At 40.6% G+C, this 18,873-nt stretch overlaps 1 long non-coding RNA gene across 32 annotated transcripts in view; it reads left to right on the top strand.

The window, feature by feature from the left end:
• The window catches only part of LOC107319935, an 80,405-nt gene that overhangs the window by 31,915 nt on the left and 29,617 nt on the right, over positions 1-18,873 (top strand). For 27 of the 32 annotated variants that reach the window (XR_001558027.2, XR_001558029.2, XR_001558024.2 and 24 more), the window contains exons 2-6: positions 10,661-10,757; positions 13,711-13,925; positions 14,784-14,894; positions 15,922-16,047; positions 16,179-16,307. This is a non-coding gene — a long non-coding RNA (uncharacterized LOC107319935). Of the gene's footprint in view, positions 1-8,195; positions 8,407-10,660; positions 10,758-13,710; positions 13,926-14,783; positions 14,895-15,921; positions 16,048-16,178; positions 16,308-16,750; positions 16,830-18,873 lie in introns of those variants that run through there. The other 5 variants (XR_001558022.2, XR_001558015.2, XR_001558037.2 and 2 more) reach the window with 5 other exon arrangements.

The raw sequence follows: 18,873 nt of genomic DNA, 5'->3' as shown, positions 1-18,873 counted from the left end.
GGAATAGCAGATTACAATTATTTTGTCATTGCTTTGGCTCTTCTTTCGGTGTTTACAGAAAATGTCTTGCTCCTGTTTCCTCTGAAAGCCAATTTGAATGCTGTTTTCTAATGAATAACTGTGTTTTCTAACATGGAACACAGTAGAACCAACCCAGAGTAGGCCCTGCCTGTAGCTTCTGCTTTTGCACCTCAGCTACGCTGCAGCCTGAGGGTAGAGGATGCTCTGGAGAACCTCAGCTGTATTAAAAACAAAAGATTTGGCCTGAGATGAATACCATTCCACATGGCTGTAGCAAATACAATTACAAAACATCTTCCATTTGATGGGTGGTGCACTGGAATACTTTGGAATTTAATAGGTCAGGTTGGTGTAGCACAAGTGCCCCTTCTCACACTTCAGTATTATTTTTATTCAAACTGTTAAATAATAATGCTTTTAAAAGAAACAAAGCCCACTTCAGGAGAACATTGAGTCCTGAAGTACCCCAAACAATAACCCTGCTCCAAATTCCTGCTCTGTGTGTGGTGAGGAGACCAGCACAAGCATGGGACTTTCTATTCTGAGGCTGAGCTATAGCCACAGATGAGAAATGGAGCAAGAAAGGTGGAAGGGAGTCCATAACGACACAGCGGAAAGGCTGTTTTCTAAAGCCAGCCCTTTATATAACTGAAGATGTCAGCAACACTTTAGCTCAGGTTTATTTTTAAGTTCCTTCATGGTTGTGGCTGACAGCCCCAGGGCTTGCACCCTGTCTTCCAGGGTAGCCCAGTGGCACCGCGACCTTCTCCGCACACTGCCACCAGCCTGCCCCCACCCCAAGGACAGAAGCCGGGCCCCAGCAGCTGCTCACCTCTGCCCTTTTGCTCCTTGTGCTCCCTGCTGAGCCTGGCAAAAAGACCTCCAATTACTTCCAATTGCGGTGACAGTTCTGCATGAGGTGAGATGCTGTGCTGGGGACTGAGCCTGCTGCCTCATTAGGCCACCATACTGCCTCTGGTCCGTGGCTGCTCCCCATCCCAGCTAACCTGGCTTGGTGCTGCGTAGTGATGACCCCACTGTGTTCCCCTCAGCATGAATATGTATCTCCAGTATACAGAAACAGTGTTGGGTAATTAGTTGGTCCAAGGGCTGATTCAGTCCTTGGGCAGATCCAAACCAGTTGTGATTAGAACCTCTCATGTGAATGTAGCAAGGAGAAGTAATCTCCCACTTTGCTTGATTTTATACCTGCACAAAGGCGCAGTGGGTGCTGTGGGAGCATATAATCATGCTCCCCTGTACTTGTAGTTCTTACTCATACATCTGTGCTGAAATTGCAGAACAAGGCAGTTTTGGGGTACCTGGTTATGCACTATGTGTGTGTGTCAGCATGGAGATGTTAATTCCTTTCTGAAGGCCTTCAAGAAACTTTGTCCCTATTTGTAGTTACAATGTCATCTCTGGAGCCTTCCCTATTCTTCTAAGGCCTTGAACGTCTCTTCAATGGCTTTTCTTTAAATCCCCTTGAGTTTGCATGGTTCAGGTTCAGTTGCATTCATTTCAGATGTTTGCATCAATATTTTTCTGCTGCATCCATCTGTATTCTCTAGGAATGAGTTTCTGGATGCAGTTTGATTTGTGGAGGCTTGGCTTGCTTTTTGACCTTTCTTTTTATTCCAGCAGTTGGGTGCCTGGGGCAGTAGAAGGCATCCTGCAGAGATGGATCTGTGAGAAGTTCTGTCTGTTCCCATCTTCCTTCTGCTCCCACTGCTGTTTCTTCTTCCTTTGTAAGGAGGACAGATGAACTGTTGGTTGGGACATGCTGGACTCTTAGCACAGAATTTAGCATTTCATTTTCTAGATTTGCTGTAGAGTATTGCTGAAATAACATGAACAATATTTATGTTCCTGTGTTTTACAATAGCAGCCAGAGGCAAAAAGTAAACACAAGACCCTTTGTACTTTCCATCGTGCAAATGTCAAAATGCACAAGACAGGCATTGAATTAGGGAATGCCCAGTCTCTGGGAGTTTCCCACTACTTAGGCAGCCTTATTCTGGGATCGGGTTTCTCTCTGCAGACCTAGAATAATAATATCGTCTCTCAATGCTGTGCTTAAATTTGTGTCATACGTGAAATGTTCAGCTATTTTTGACGCTGAGCAGGGATAAAGAACATTTATATTCCCTTCTCTCTGAGGCACCATATTTCTATACATTCACTTTCTTCTCATCTCTCCTTTTTGATTAAGCATAGGTTCCAGAACCCCAGTCCACTTTTATTCTTTCCTATAAGCAATCATGTATAGGCATAACAATGTCATCAAGCCCATTAAAGACTCTGAAATCTGTGATAGCTCACATTTAGATAAATGGATGAGCAGCTGGCTAAAATGCCTTTCAACTTGCGGTCAGAAACTTGTGAGTTACCTCCCTATTTGATATAGAGGAACAAACCTTAGAGAAGTGTATTCTCCTCATGTGGAAAGGTTTTGCCCTTCACATTGAGCTAGGCTATGGGGCTCTTTTCTTGAGCGTGGGTTAATGTATGTAGTGCAGGACTCAGGGCAGCCTGAAGCTGACAAAAATGATAACTTGGACTCACGAGTTTTATGTCTACAAAAAGGTGTTCAGCAAAGTTTCACATAAGTACTTCAGGCTGCAAACGGCAGAGCTGTAGTTCACTGGAGCAGGTCAAGAGAGATGGTAAATTGAGGTAAGCTTTCATCTTTGTTGAGAATCTCTTTTAGTAGATTTAGACAGGAGATTAGTTATAGAAATTAAAGGGCAGGTTTAATTGGGTGCTAGTCAGCCTCTACTGCACACTCTGCATCTTCAGCTGTCAAAAACCCTGGAGACTGAGCATGTTCCCATCCTGAGGAACTGAGTTCTAATGTCAAAAATCAATATTCCTAACACACGTTTCACCTTTCTTATATTATTCATCTTCTGTGCCTTAATTTAAGGCCTTTACATCTCAAAGCTGGAGTGTGATGTAATTATAATGAAATAGCAGCAGTGACCAAAAACTTTGTAGTTCAATTGGTAATTTGGATATCTGTTGTCAGCTTGGCAAAGACCGGTAAAGCATAAAGGGTCACAATCATTTTTCATGTCTGAAGATAAGTTTTGAGTTTAAAAAACAATAACAAAACAAAAAGAACTTGGAACTGAAGTTTTTTAAGTACTCTGTAGAGATATATGTATTGATTGCTATGCTATAGAAACGTCAGTAAATAATGTCGTTAGGAATGCTGTCTGATTGTTGTTTACTGTGACAAGGAGAGAGAGCAAAGCAGAAAGCTGTTCCCCATGTTCTTTGTCACTGGCTGTGCTACTCCAGAAGCGGTGACTACAGGCACTGCCATGTTTATGGGTACTGTGAGAGGGGTCCTGTGAAGGAGGGTGCCCTGAGAAAGATGAGCAAAGCCTACAGATAGTGAATATTGGACCTATGTGGAGACAAGCAGGAACAAGGGGTAATTAAAGGGTTCCCATTTCCAAGCACAGACCCCTTCAAGGCTCAGTTTGGTGAATGTGAGCCATAACCAGTGACTTCACCTGTAGAACAGCTCAGCTGAGGAGCAGATTCTTGGCTCAGTTTTCTTCTGGCCTACAGGGTGCAGTTCATTTGAGGTAAAGTTATCTTTTGCTGCCAGAGAAACACTGCTCCTGGGAAAATGGGATACACCTGGTTACCAGAAAAGCTTTGATGGGTCTTTTCCATCACTTAGAGACTGCATGAAGAGCCATGGTTTCCAAAGCAAGAATAGAAAGCATATAGAAAACATCTGAAAATACGTGACCTCGCCTAAACAAATGCTGATAAACATTATTTTAAAGCCCTTCTAAGGGCTCCAATTTTGCATTAGTTACAGATGTGATGAGGACAAAGCCAAATGTCAACAGATTTGTGGAATAATGCAGCAAAGCTTTAGAGACGTCCTGTTAACGTTTGATGGGTTTTGTTTTTGTGGCGGTCCTGCATAAATCAGAAAGTCAACATTTGTATTAGATGCAGTAATCCCATTACAGAAGGAAAGAGAAAACCGGCATTTACAGCAGGCCCAACCAAATCAATTGCATTTCTATGTTGTTAGAGATATTTCAATCCATTTTTCATAAATTCCTTTTCTATGTTTTGAGCATTTTTCATTATCTTTTGAACTCAGTTTTACTATAAGAACCAAGATCAAACAGACTCTGTACACCCAAGGAGCTTTGTTGCAAGAGATACCAGCTCTTGAGAAATAGCTCCTTGCTGTCTGAATCTGGTCACTGGGATTTTCAGGGATCAAGTTCAGGCTGTTTAATGCACTCATCCTCTTATTCACATCAGTGACAAATGTGCAAGAATATTTGAGCACAATTGATCCTGGTAATAAGCATGATAATTTATCCCTTACATATGTTGATAATATGTAGGGAAATTCTCTTTGTGTTATTTATTTATTTATTTACTTATTTATTTTGGACAGGAACAATGCTAAGAGAATGTATGTCACAAAACTAAGATGTACTCCTTTACCCAAAACATATAGCGAGCTCCAAATTGTAGATCTACTCACTGTGAGTTGCAGCATATGCCCCATGTTAAGAAAGGAAGTTACTTTACACAAAGGATTTGGAAATTAAACTTTTCAAAGTGTTTCTGGGCTTATAAATCCCTTTTGCCTCTGGCGGATGTGAGGATACACAATGGGCTTTTGGTGATCTTGCAAGCTGTAACAAAATTTAACTTTTGTTAGGGATTTGTAGAAAAATTTTTTATTGGTGCCTGACAACTGGCATGGGAATATTTACCCTTTGTATAGAAGTAACATTTTGCAAAACATAATGAAAGGGACAACTACCATGTTATTCCATGACTGCTCTTGGACATAGGAAGAACATGCAGCTGTAGTTACCTAACGGTGATGGAAGAGCACCATCTTCTTTCACCTTTTGCTGCACTGTTAATGGTAAAGTATGAATCATAGTTATCACTTAGTACATTTTCATAATGATGTATGGTGATTCGGATGCGCGTATTTGTAATTAATGGGAGGGAGTTGTGTAGCTAATTCCCTGTGCAGTGCTGACATCCTGTCTGCAGCTTTGTCCCTGACTTTTAGTTACGTGTATCAAACAGCCGGTTATTGCATTACATCCTTGTATTATATAAATAAAGCCTTGACCTTTGTCCTTTGCAATATTTGTTCAGGGCAGTTCAATTTGATTTGGGAAAGAAGCCTGAGCGTTAAACCCATTTGACTCTCTCACACACCTTGAACGTTGATAGGACCATTTCTGCTCAAGAGAAAGCACTAACTCTAAGAAATTACCTTCTACCCTTTTGTCATTGATACATGAGTGTGTTTCTTCAGACTGAAACTGTGAGGAAGCCCTTCCTATGCAGGGAGTATACCTACTCCTCTGTGTTGCAAGGCATCATGGGTCTACAGAAATTATTAGCAATGCCATACTTTGTTTATTATTTCATCAAACAGTTCTGAAACAATAACCCTCCTTGGGAAACTTCCTTCCCCTGCTGCAGGCAAAACTCCAATGGTTTTTTTATTTTAATTCTTCCCCATCCTCACGTACTATAGCTTAGTTAGGACTCCTGCCTGTGAATCCTCCCTAATTAAGCTAGGCTGGCCTGGGACTATTGCAGTACTTTAAGACATGGGTATATTGGTGCCAAAAGCTCAAGTCTGAATGGATCCAAACTCTTTCTTCTTCTACCATCAGTACACTTGTGTTGTGGTTTCTCCCCAGAGTATGTGCTTTAGAGATGTAGGTAAGCAGGGGTGCTTATTCTGTAAGCATCTAGCCACGTTACCTCTGAGCTTCTGTTTCTTGCTGACAGCAAATTTGATATAGGTATTTAATTGTCTTCTGTGGATTCTGTGGGCTAAAGTCATTAAAGATTTGGAGTGTTAGTGTGGGACACAAGCTGGCCCTTATTAAAATTCCTGTGACTGTAGCGTTGTTAGTACCTCTGCACAAACCCTACCAAACATAATCTTTTATAATGATGGAGATGCAGATCCTCTAATTATCCAGGACAACTTGAATTAGCACCACAAACAACTGCTAAAAGTTGAGACAGCATGATGTGTGAAAGGTAATTGATTTTGAATACGTTAGGGCACAACTGCTGTTAACAGCAGAATATAATGTTGTACATTTAATCACACTTTGAAGAGACAGAGATGTGATTTATACTGTTGCTAGAGACTGTGGAGGACAGAAACCTTAGAGAAATAGGGAAAACTCTCATAACTCACTTGAATTTTTCACTCGTTGTCTTTACATCTTGTCTTGGATAATTGAAAGAGTCTTTGTATTAGTTTTATATTGTTTTCAGATTTTGAACTGGATGTAGTTACAAAACCAGCATGAAGGAATATCTTTCTTTGTTAATGTTAGATTGATTAGTATTAATTAGCATTAGTATAAAAGAGGGTTTCCTGGTTAACCTCCACAGCTTCCCCTTTGGAGAAGTACAATGAAGCTTGACCATTGCTAAGCTGACTTACTCCATTTAGATTTTTTTCCCCATTACTTTTGGTATAATTATGCATAAGCAGTGATTGCATGAAGCTACCTGGATTCCATGTAAGTGATATGTCTTTGGCATACCACACTTGTTGTAGATTGCTTAAAGCAAAGCATTCTTCTGCGCTTGGCAGAAGAAGGATACAGAGAGCTTTTGTACCTCAGTTGCATCAAATTGAATATTTCTTTAATCACCCAAGAAAAGAATGCACTTGATTGCACTCTGTGAGCTCTGCAGTTATTGTCCTTGGGTGGATCCAGCAGGTGAGCAGATTCCATGCCACCCCTCCCACAGCTGCCACAGCCCCCTTGAGCCATCAGCTCTGTCCCTTTGGGTCGACTTTGTTCTACTGGACAATAACTGTTATAGTTCATAGAAAAGCATGGGGGGGAGGAATGGTCATTCATAATGAAGCTGGCAAGCCAACATGATAATCTTCTCCCAGGGAGCAATAAAGCTGTGCTTCATTTGATCTCTTATCAGGTGGGTGTACAGGAGGTGATCTGCAAGTGAATGTCCTTTCCCATTTTTGTCCTTTTATGCTGTGACTACTCACTATTTAAGTAATGAACTGGCAAAACAAACAAAAAACAACACTTTTTTTCCTAATAAGATGTTGCTAACAGGACTATAGCTCTTGCATGATGCATTATTAATCCTCCAGAAGAGGAGAGAAAAGCTGATTAAAGATTGGGTCTGTTTTTGCAAATAGCTGCATAGTGATGTATTCAGTTTTGAAGAATATCAAATCTGAACCTTTCCCTCCCCTTTTTATTTACAGAAAATAGTAGATGTGAGGTTGTTGCTAACAAAGTAGATTGCACTGTCATTACTTTAGACATTTTTCTCAGAAGTACTATGAAAAATAACAACAGTGAAAATGAATGCCTCTCTTTGTATGCTCATCGTCAACTCAAACTCCAAGTTTAAAGTGGTCACAGAGTTTTTATCTTCTTATTTCTCATTCACTCTGTGTTGGAGTCAGGCTTTACTTTGGCATGGTCAGCAAAACCTCTGGAATTCCATCCACACAAGCAGGTGCAAACGTTTGCTTTATCATCTCCATCTGGATACGAAGCAGTCCAGGCTGGGACTGCAGCAGGGCTTTATGTGCTGAGGCAGCTTAACGGAGACCCCGTAATGAAAGGAAAACTTAAAAGGCACTTCCCAGCTGTAAGCAGCTCACATCTGGTGGGACCCAAGCAGGGCTAAGCGGGTGTATCGCTGCCCTTGCCCACATGAATGGATATATCAATGTAAACACGCATCCAGTTAATTTTCACACATTTGTTACTGCTTCCCTTGCCTCCTCCAAGGCCTCCCACAGCCCTCTTCCCCCTTGATCTTGCTGGGAATGCCTGGATTTATGGCAGTGCAGACTGTTCCTTGGCCTTGTGTGGGGCAGCAGTCTGGTTGAACTGGGTAGCATGGAGCAGAGAAAAAGGCCAGGCTGAGCAGCCCACATTGTTCTCTTTCATTCATTCCCCCCTGCCATGTAGAATAACCCTGACTGAAGGGGAAAGCTATCCTAAAGAAGCACCCATGAGGCTGTAAAACATATTTTAAACTAGGAGGAGGGGCTTGCTTGTAAATCAGTGCTTTCCCACTCCTATTTTTAGTGAGAGATGTTCACAGAATGTCCATGCTGTGGCTGCTGGGTGAGCACGTCCTGAAACAGAGCAGCAGAGATAGGAAGTGCTTTGTCACCGAGTCTGACGCTTGTTCTTTTGACCAGAACCAAGGAAGAGGGAAATATCAATGAGTTCTCTGACATGCATTGCGTGCACATGCTATCATTGTTCTGTTTCCTGGGAATACTGGATCCCATTTAACATGGCGGCACTGTGCTCTCCTCAAGCAGTGAGCTGGTGGTTAACTGAGGTAAGGTGCCTTGCTCTGTCACCACATTTTTAAGTCCCACAGAGGTTTTGGGTGCCCAGGGCATTGTGGTGTATGGGGCGGTGGCTGGCCAGGACCAGACTCCATCCTGTGCGCGGGCGGATAGGGACAATGGCTCCAAGCTGGCTGTGAATCAACGCTTGGGCTCGCCCTGCAATCAGCCCTCAGCCCTCAGGAAGCCAGACACCTGCCCTGCTTCCTCTCATTTAACAGATTTGTTTTTAAGTGGAAAAGGCTATGAGCTTTGTTCCTTTTTCTCAGGGAGTTAGCATCCTTTAGAGATCCCCAAAGGCTGTGTCAGATCGTAACAGTACAAAGGTCCTCCTTTGGGGATCGTGTGCTGGTATCTTTACTCAGCACCTTGGAATTGATGCCAGAACTGTTTGTAAGATGCTTGTGGACCAAAACACTGACTAGTGGAGCAAGAACTCTTGACGTTATTTGAGTCTCATTCTACACTCTTCTCAAGGAGAGTGGTGAAAAGTGTTACTAAACAAAATGAGGTCCTGATGCTCTGCTGTCCAAACCTGCATCTGCTGCTGCTGTTAGCCTGTCTCAGCATGCACTGAGGTCAGCCCCTAGGATTATCTTAGAACAATTCAAGGCCTATCTGTGTTGACAAACCCTTCCCTTTATTCTCACCACTACTTACACTAGTGCACTTTAGTATAACCTAATCCATATCTTTCAACTTGCTCACCCATCCTCTCTTCTTTTTTTTCTTTTTTTTTTTCTTCTTTCCATATTAGAATTATTTCTGGATGCGGTTCTTTATCTTTCACAGAACTTCTGCCAAAACTGAGATTCTCTCACAAAGAAGAATGTCAAGTGTCTGACAATCAGATTTAGTCAAAGGGAGGTTCAAATACAGCACACAGTCACATATATCATAACAAAATCTGTTGTTATGATGTTAAGATGAATTTTAGCCATAGCTCCAGTTAAATAATGTATATAGAATCATAGAATCATGAAGGTTTTAAAGATCAATAAGATCATCTAATCCAACTATCAACCTATACCTCAATCTGCTCTAGATAATGTTCCTCAGCATGACATCCACCCTTATCTTGAAAATCTCCTGGGATGGTGGCTCCATCACTTCTCTAGGCAGTCCCTTCCAATACCTCACTCCTCTTTTGGAGAAGAAAAGTTTCCTAATATCCAACCTGAACTTTCCTTACGACAACTTAAGTACCTCTTGTCCTGTCTAGAGGTGTAACATACCTCTGCCTACAGAAAGAGGAGTGAATGGCATCACCCCAGAGCCATTATTTCCCATTGGGTTCTGTTGTAAAAGGTGTACACCACTTCATTTCACTTCTGGAAAGCTGTGCACAAAGGCAGTGGAAGAGAAAGACCTTACCTGACTGTGTCTGGTCTTTGTGTATTGATCGCTGCAAAGCTCAGTAGATGCAGAAATAAAGGCAGGCTGGGCAGAATTTTAATTTCCCAGTTTTATCATTTCTGTGATGTTTCTTCCAGATTTACCAAGCACCTATGGCAAAAATTTTAGTCGTGTTTTATCTTGGTGGTGTGTTTTTTGTTGATGGTTGGTTCTGGCTTATAACTCTTTTTGTATGTTTTGCAGTTTTAGTCTATGAGTAAGCTAGAGATCTGAAGAGCACCATCCAGATTCAACAGTATTTATTCTGGACTCCTGAACATTCTTTTGTCCCTTCTCTCTATTTTTAAATATCCTTTCTTCAACAGATCCCCAGTCTTTGTTCAGGAAGTAACTAACAATATTAATATAAACCATGTAAACAAAACATCATTGCTTTGATATACAGCACTATTCATTGATATTTCTAGCTACAGTACTTTCATTCTCCTTTATTTAGGTCTTTAGGGGGGGTTTTGGGCTGCAACCTTTCTTTTCTTTTCAGTGTTTATCTTTTCCCCATTAAGAAATGCTGGGTTTTATTCTGTTTCTTATGAAACATGAACCATCCTGGCTTTTCTCATTAACTTCCGTATTATCATAAGCACCACCACCTGCAACATCAATCACATTAGCAGCATGAGGCTGGAAGCTGCACTTATTAGCTCGCCAATTTCCTTCGTAGGCAGAATAGAAGAATATTGCAAGGTCATGCTTTCAGGATAGGTATTTTCTCCTTAAGTATTTGTAAGGGGTGCAGTAACATATATATGCATTCAAAGTAAATACATATAATAAAAATATATTAAAATATGCATATTTTTATATATTTTATAAAACAAACTCTTTCAGAGCTGAATTCTAAGGAAGATTGAATTCTGACTCCTTTTGCACTGGGAAGCCAAGCAACCACACAACTTGCAGGACCTGGGATAGTTTTCTTCTCATGGTAAGACTTCCTGGAGTTGTATTAAAGACTGTCCTGTTCTTTTAAAGTCACTTTAGTACCCTATGGTGGTTTTCTAGAAGAATACATCACAGTAGTGATAACCTGAAAAATACCTTGAAGTTTTAAAACAAGATGCATAGTTCATACTGGTTGCTGAGTGATGAATACCACAAACTGCACTGAAAAATTATATAAACACATTATTTCAGCTAGCACAGCAAAACAGTCCAGATATAAATCAAGAATAACTGCAGTCTTGTGGTCCTTGGCATTTATTTACAAGCCTCTTGAAATATTTCCTTATCTGTCATTCTCATAAGAAATTGGGCAATTACAATAAATAAGTTTGAAACTGGAGAACATCAAATAGTGAATCATTATGGCATCATTACAAGGGAAACAGTAATGAGGAGAAAGCCAAAAGCAAATGCAAAGGTTCTTCAGCTTCAAGAAATCTATTTTAAATAAAACTGAAATAAATGCCTAAAATAGTTTTAACATCGTTCTTTAGGGTAGCCAGTTACAAAATAATTATGTAGAGGTATCTGCAGCCAGAAATTGAACTTCATCCTATTTTGGGATATTTCTAAACAGGAAAGGAACAATTACCGTGTCATTGAACTTGTTGCAAAACTCTGGATAGGAGAAGCTTACATTAGAAAGGGAAGGGAATATAGTCTAGAAGTGCTCTGAACCTAGATGATGGGGAGAAGTGAAATGTTTCATTCTGATATTGTTTGGTAACTCCAGCATGTATAAAGTCTTTATTAATTTTGTCTGTAATGGCAAAGCATGTCTATGCTCAATATTTAGTATGCAAAAACGTAACTATTGTGTAATAGTTTGTGATGACTGTATTACAAGAAAAAAACAGAGGACTAGCCTAGGTGGGGTTTCAGGTTGTTGTTTTTTTGTTTGTTTCTTGTATGGGCTTTTTAGGTTGTTGATGGTGATTTTTTCTTGCTGTTTTGGGGAGGGGGGTGTTTTTGTTGTTGCTATTTTGGTGGGTTTTTCTCCAGCTCTGGTATTGATTTGGTTGATGTTTTTTTGTGTGTGTTCTTGTTTGCGTGGTTCTTTTTTTCCTTCTGAATCAGCACAAGAGCACATATCAGGATCCTTGATTTTATTTTCAGGGTGGAAAATTCGAGCTTTGTTCAAAACAAAATGAAAAGCACAGTATTCCTTGCAAATCCCATCAGACATTCAAAATGCATTCAGTTCCCCTGAACATCAAAGGGAATGCTCAGCAAGCCTCATGCTCGCCCTGATTTGACAATTTTAAAGTACATTTTCTTTGACGTTGCCAATACAAACGTGGTAAGGTCTGTGGAGCATCGTTCCACAGGGATAGACATCCCACAGATGCAGATGGAATGAGCCACAGGCACTCACCAAAGGAGCTGTTGATCTCCTATTCTGCTTGTTCTCTGCAGAAGATGAAATCAGGAAACTGATTCCCACACTCGCCAGAAATTGCAATCTGATCCCAACAGGCAGGACTGATGGCTTTGATTGCTGAACGCCCTGCTCAGTCCTCTGCTCTGGCTGCGCTGTGATTAATCACAGTGATGGGCCGTCATATCTGGGAACATTTTCCATCATTTAAGGAAAAAAATAATAAAATTAAAGTGTCCGATGTGCTTTTAAGATCAAAGGTTTTTCTTTTTAATGAATTGTGACAGAGTAGGGCAAAGTGGGTGGGAAAGGCTATGTGAACTGCCTCGAGTTTGCTCAAAGGTAGCGAGTGTTTTAAGGATACCTCCTGGTCATGCACTTAGAATGCATAGGGTACAAGGATGTGTGCTTTACTTTGAGCATACGCTTGGGTACCAACCTGAACTATGAGGCTTGGGAACATCATGGTACCTTTTCCAGACCTCAAAATTACCATAATACAACACATAAACTTCCAACTTTACAAAGAATGAGGATAATCCCAGGCAGTCGCAGGTCAAGAGATGTCTAAAGTTCCCTTTGTATAGACTCACCACTCACTTAACCATGCTGAACAAGAGAAGCAGGAGCTCATTTTCCTCTTTGGAAATATCAGACAATGAGTGAGGTGAGTGGTAGTTATCTCCTTTGTTGCTTTTTTGTCTGCGTTTTGATCCTTTTGTCTCAATGGGTGCATTATCGTCTTCACTGTGTGTTTGTTGCACTGAAGCCTCATTCACAGAAGTCATGAATTTGAATGGATAGCGCTAAATTGCGGCGCATTTTAAGGGACCATTCTGCGAGGTGTTCCCTATGGGTGTAGTCAGAGCTTACAGTCTGAGCACATAAATAGGGAACGGAGAAGTTCAGTGAGGTGCAATAACCCCACGAGAGGAAGCAGCAGCCTGGAGTCTCCCCAGTCGCCTTTTCACTGGACATTGCCGTACTGACCTCTTGGATTGTTTAAGAAGTATTGAGCGATATATACCAAAGAAGAGGCTTTGTTATCAAAGACCCCATGGTCTTTTACCAGGAGGATCTGAAAAACAGACATCAAATTATAGACACATAGCTATATCCTGAAAGTATCTGCTTAACGCAGTAATATATAACTGCTTGGTTACTGACAATGGAATCCTCATGCCACTACTCATCTCCACCTGCCTCAAAATACATTGAGATCAGTACCTAGATCTATTTCTTGCTCTTGGTCTCAGGTGTAGCAATTAAAGAAATGTTCTGTATTGCTGAGAGCACCAGATGTGTGCGGTGGAGCATCCTATACTGACAAACATTTTGCTTTTAATAGTTCCTTTGGGTACACATGGGCGTCTGGTTTTATTTTTCTGTTTATGCTTTATTTTTGTTTTATGGAGCTGGTTCCTTGATGGGGTTTTTCAGTTTCTTGCCTCAGAGGATAGTTTGGGGTAGCATGGATTATGACACAGCAGTGCTGTCTCCTGTTTTTGTTTCCAGTTTTTAAGATCATGATTAGATCTTCATTTGAATCCTCCCACAGGAATTAAGAGAAATGTGACCTGCTGACTGATTCTACAACCTCCATTGTGGGTCGTGCTGGACCTTCCTGATGGCTTCTCAGGGTCTCTCTTGTCTTCCTCAGCCTGGAGCCAGCCTCAAACATACAACAAAGACCATTCAGGAGCTAATATCAGAAATTTCAGCTATGTTTGATTCAGACCTTACACCCATGCCCTGATGGGCACCTAGAATAAGGTGGGTGATTTTCTTTCCAAGGTCTGTGTTTGCAGTTGTTCTCCTCCAGTCCTAACATTCAGGTGAATCTTCTTTGGGTCAAATGATGAAAGGGTGGAGTGTGGGACAAGCTATATTCTAAAGATGTAGAGAAATGTGGTCTATTTTTCTCAGGGATATTTTGCTCTGTATCGAGTGCCAGGCTGGATCCTTGTGTTTTGCTGAGAGGAGTCAAAAGTTATGTTTATTCCCATAAGTAGAATAGAAGGTCTTTCTTGACTACTGCAAGTAATTTTCTTACTTCCTACAAGGTCAAATGTGCCTTCCTTGGCTACAATACGAACCCTACTGAATGTTGTTCAGTGTGGTGGATGCCATTTTCACTGACTCTTATTTTGAGAAAAAACAGATCTACATATATATATTATTTATAAGGAGTGGCGGATGTATCATGACTCAGAATGATGACTATAGAGTTGTAATTTGGGAATTCCTTATCTTGCAAAAAAAATCATGTGTGTATTTTTTTTTATTTTATATTTATTTATTTTTAAGCCAGGGTTCAGGTAAAACCATGATGAGCAAAAGATTAAAGCTCAGTCGGTTAAAAAGAAATGCTCTGCTATTTCAACTATCTCAGTTTTCAAAGGAGAATGAAATATGCAGTAATTCACAGAGACGGCATAAATATTGAATAACCATTGCAGCGGATTGTATTAATGGATATACAAGATGGATAACAACATCTTTTGATTTAGTCCTTTTCTGATGGTGGATTACAAGGATTAGCCTGTCTTCTGCAGTGCTATCTATCCAACATCTATCATTCAAACTTCCCTTCATTTTCTCCCTTCCCCCCTCCATTTTCCCTTTCCACAGAAACAGAATGGTTGCAATAAATAATTGCACTTATGCCATTTCATTTCTCTGGAGTCAGATCCTGATTGTACCCATCAAACTCCATTCATGTGAATACTCCCATTGATTAAGGTGAGGAACTTTGTCACATCCTTAATCTTTTGGGGACTTGAAGACAGGGGGGTGAAATTTAATCCTTCACCCAACTCAAAAACCTGTAAACCTACTTGGCCTGACATTACATGATGCAATTTGGGCATAAATTTGGTATAAGGACTCATGAAGTGAAAATTGAAGGCAGGTTCCTTTTCTTTACAGAAGATTCCTATTTCTATTTGACTAGCTTTAGATCAGAGCTCCAAGATGCTGCAGATATGGCCCATTTCCCGCTTCACTGCATGGCAAAATTTGTGCATGGCTGGGCCACCAAGGCCCTTCGTTCTGTATTATTCTGCTGTTTGCCTGAGGATTGCTGCAGAGTTTCCATGTCCCTAACCCTGACACTTGGTGGCTCATAGCCTCTCTTGGTGAAAACCTTGCCTCATGGCATCTCCAATAGGTAGGGAAGTGACATTACTGGGAGGTTTCCTCCTTCCATCCCCATGGATCAGGAAAATGCAGTGTATTTCAGGGCCAAATGCTTGAGTCTCCTGTTTAATATCCTGTTGAGCTTTTGAGAAATGCTAAATCATACTTCTGTTTTAATTTGCTTTTCTCCACCTCCAGTGGCTTCTCAGATTGTGTCCAATGAAAGGACTGTCCATGAGCTTGCATTAGAGGTACAGCTCTGCAGGGAGCTGTATTACCTGGATGAAAATGTGCTAATTCAAAAATGCTTTTCCTACCCTTTAATTGTCCTTCTTAGGAAAAATGCTCCAAAATTACCCTCCCCCCTTCCCCTCACACACGCTGTTCTGAGGCTGTGCTCTGAATTAATCTACTCTAAAGCCAACAGAGATGACTTATGTTTGGGCACCTCACAGGAAAGCAAGGACATGAAAAGCCTTAGGAAATGTTTGACAAACATCTCTGAGTGTTTTACTCTCTGTGCACATCTGTTGCTGCATGAATATTGCACATAACATGCCAAAGGGAGAGACAAGAGGTGATCAACAGGGAGGGCAGCTTTCGTGTCTGCACTGAACATTTTCTTTTTAAGGAAAGGGAGGAAATATGCTGCGTTACCTGTAGGAGGTGTGCCTGCTTTTGCTAACAGATGTTGCTGCTTCGTGAATGAATGCCTGACTGGTCAGATCCTTTCCTGATGCACGCTGGTATCTCTGGGGTAAGTGCAGCTACATCTACACAGAACACCTTAATAAGACTGGTTCCATCCCACCCATTTAAATCTGCCTTACAAACCTGTCTGCGTAGCAGAATCAAAATGTCTCTACCCCCTCCATTCTCTGATTTCAGCTGAAAAATTCTCCTCATAAATCCCAGATGTGACAGCAGCAGTATGACCCATCACTTCATTACATCAACATGCAAATCTCTGAATTGTGCTGAGGAGGAGCTTAACTAGTCAGAATGGATCCAGTCCAGGTACAAATAAATGGTTATTTCTTGGCGAATTCTGCATGATTTGCTGCTTCTCAGTTTTCCTGCTGTCAGCTAGTTTTTCTCCTATTCACCTTCCCTCCCCACGCAAGAGGGCAAGTATCCAGATGGCATAGATATCTTGGGTAGTTCTACCACTTAGCTGATTTCTTAACAGTGCCATTGTCAGAAGATCCAACTTGAATATTGGTTCTGATTGGGATGAGATGCACGTACTCATTGTCATTTAGCATTAGCTGTTTCAGTGCATGCCTGTTTGTTCCCAAACAGAGTATCTGCCCCACTGCAGGATAGCTCTCCAGGCATCCCTGCCTGACGTCCTTAGCAGGGTACAGTGAGGAATCTTTGCACAGGGAGGTGATTTCCTGATGAACAGATATTGTATATCTTGTGTAGAACACTTGTATAACATTTTTCACTGTCAACAGGAAGGGATTAAAGCAAGGTGGTACATCAGGCTCTAGGCTGCTGTGCATTTATTCAGTGCACAGTGAGAAGATGTAAGAGGTAGGGAAAACAAACTGTTTTCTACTCTATTTTTTCAAGCTTTTCCTTGTGATTATTTTCCAGCAATTTTAAAAGTTAGTACAAGGCCAAGAAAGAACAGCCAGCTTGTTTAGTCTGATGCGGTATATATCACTAGTTTATTTCTTCCAGGACATTACTTTTTCCACGCATTTACTTAGTGGTTTGTATTTGACTAATGCACATCTTTCAGAAAGGCATTCAAGGTTGATTCAATGATTGCTGGAATTTCCTGTGTTTTCTAAACATTAATAGTTACACTTGTGCCAAGCCTCCTTTGCTAAATTCTGCTATGATTCTCCTATGCAAGCCTTGCAGTCGTGATGATTTCAGCAGATATAACTCTTCCAGCTACTCTCTCAGCTTTAAAATGATTTCATTGGTCTTGTATCTTATCTTGCATCCTTCCAAAAACAGGACTGAGATATTTACTGATTACTTTTATCCATCCTGCACATTTGATCTGTCATTTCCAGGAAGCCTGAGGCTTGTACAGTCTCAGTTGCAACCCAGGGTATTTCTGTTGCGTTTCCCTCTAAAGCAGATGTGAATTGATCCATTCAGGTTTGTGTCCATCTGTCAGTTGCTCTGTGATTAGCTCTGAGAATTTTCACAACATGCATAATTTCTTCTTCTAATTTTTAAATTAATAAGTTTCCTAAAAATTAAACTTGAAGGTGCACATGTCTGGAATGGTGACAGCCTAAATTCAGTACAAATGCCTTTAAAAAAATAATCCTGTTTTCACATTAACGTACCTTACACAAAAACAGCAGTTGAGAGCACACATTCACTGCTGAATTTGTAAAGAATGTCAAATGACTAATCTGGAGAAATGACTAGCTTAGACACCTGGAATAGGAGCTCCGTGAGTAATAAGCAGCTCTTGACAGCTGTAGCCTCTTGCAGGTGCAAAAGGAGCATCTTTTTATTTTATCCACTTTCCATTAGTTAAAATCTTCCTAGTCGTGAAAACAGCCGGGAGTTGAAACAAGAGGAAAATCAGTTTACCCACTCCTGTCTTATGAGTAAGAGGTGTGTGTAGGAGTCTGTGATCAACAAATTCTGATCTCAGAAAACATAGAAGCAAGGAAAATATAGCCCAGGTCATTAATCATCAATAATATTTCTGATGTTAGATACATCAGCTGCTTTGGCATGCAATGAATGTTTTGGTAATACTTCCCAAAATATTCAGGACACAATTAAATGATTTTAGTCTCGTGCATGTTTTTGTTTAGAAGAGGCGTGACACAGAACACTTTTAAAAGGTAATTGGATGACTAAAACTGTCACGGCCTGTTCTTTTTTTGCACGTCAGATGTAAAAATCAGGACGAAATAAATGCTGATGTATACAGTGATGTACACACAGTTACAATGTGTTTTCACAGTGAACAAAAGCAATTGCTCACAACATCAAAGCTGCCTTTTATTTTTTTGTAATTAAATATTTCTATTCATTGTTAGTCCTTGAGAATAACACTTTCTTATGAATATCCCTTAGAAGACACAAATTCAACACAGACCAAGTTACCTGAATTGGGTTTTCTTGGTTCTGATTTAAATGACAATTAACCGAATTGATTTAAACCACAGTGTTATAAATGGGTCTGCCTCACTTTAAAGATAATTAAGGATGTAACTTGAAAACATGCTTCTTTCAATGCTGTAACTCAATGAGTTTTCAGAATAACTCCAGTCTTAATAAATCACAGCAAGGTGTGGAATCCTTATTTAGTGCAACAGTCTCAATATCTGAAGTTAAGGCCACTGAAGAATATATTAACATTTATAATTGCTAAGTTGATCAGTAACGCAAATAAAAAATGAGGATTTCAAAACAAATTAACCTTTGCAGCACGTCATGTGGAGACAGACAGACAGTGAAATCTCTGGAAAGGTTCCCCTTGTCCTTGCTGTGATTTGTCACAGACCAGCATATCCTCCGTGCTGCTTTCCTGCTCTGCATCAGGCAGCCTCTGGAGTCTATCTGTCCAAAAAATAAACTCTGATAACAGAGAGAA

This window comes from Coturnix japonica, chromosome 12, assembly GCF_001577835.2.
Source record: "Coturnix japonica isolate 7356 chromosome 12, Coturnix japonica 2.1, whole genome shotgun sequence".
Classification (NCBI taxonomy): domain Eukaryota; kingdom Metazoa; phylum Chordata; class Aves; order Galliformes; family Phasianidae; genus Coturnix; species Coturnix japonica.
This window is presented reverse-complemented; position numbering and strand designations above follow the sequence as displayed.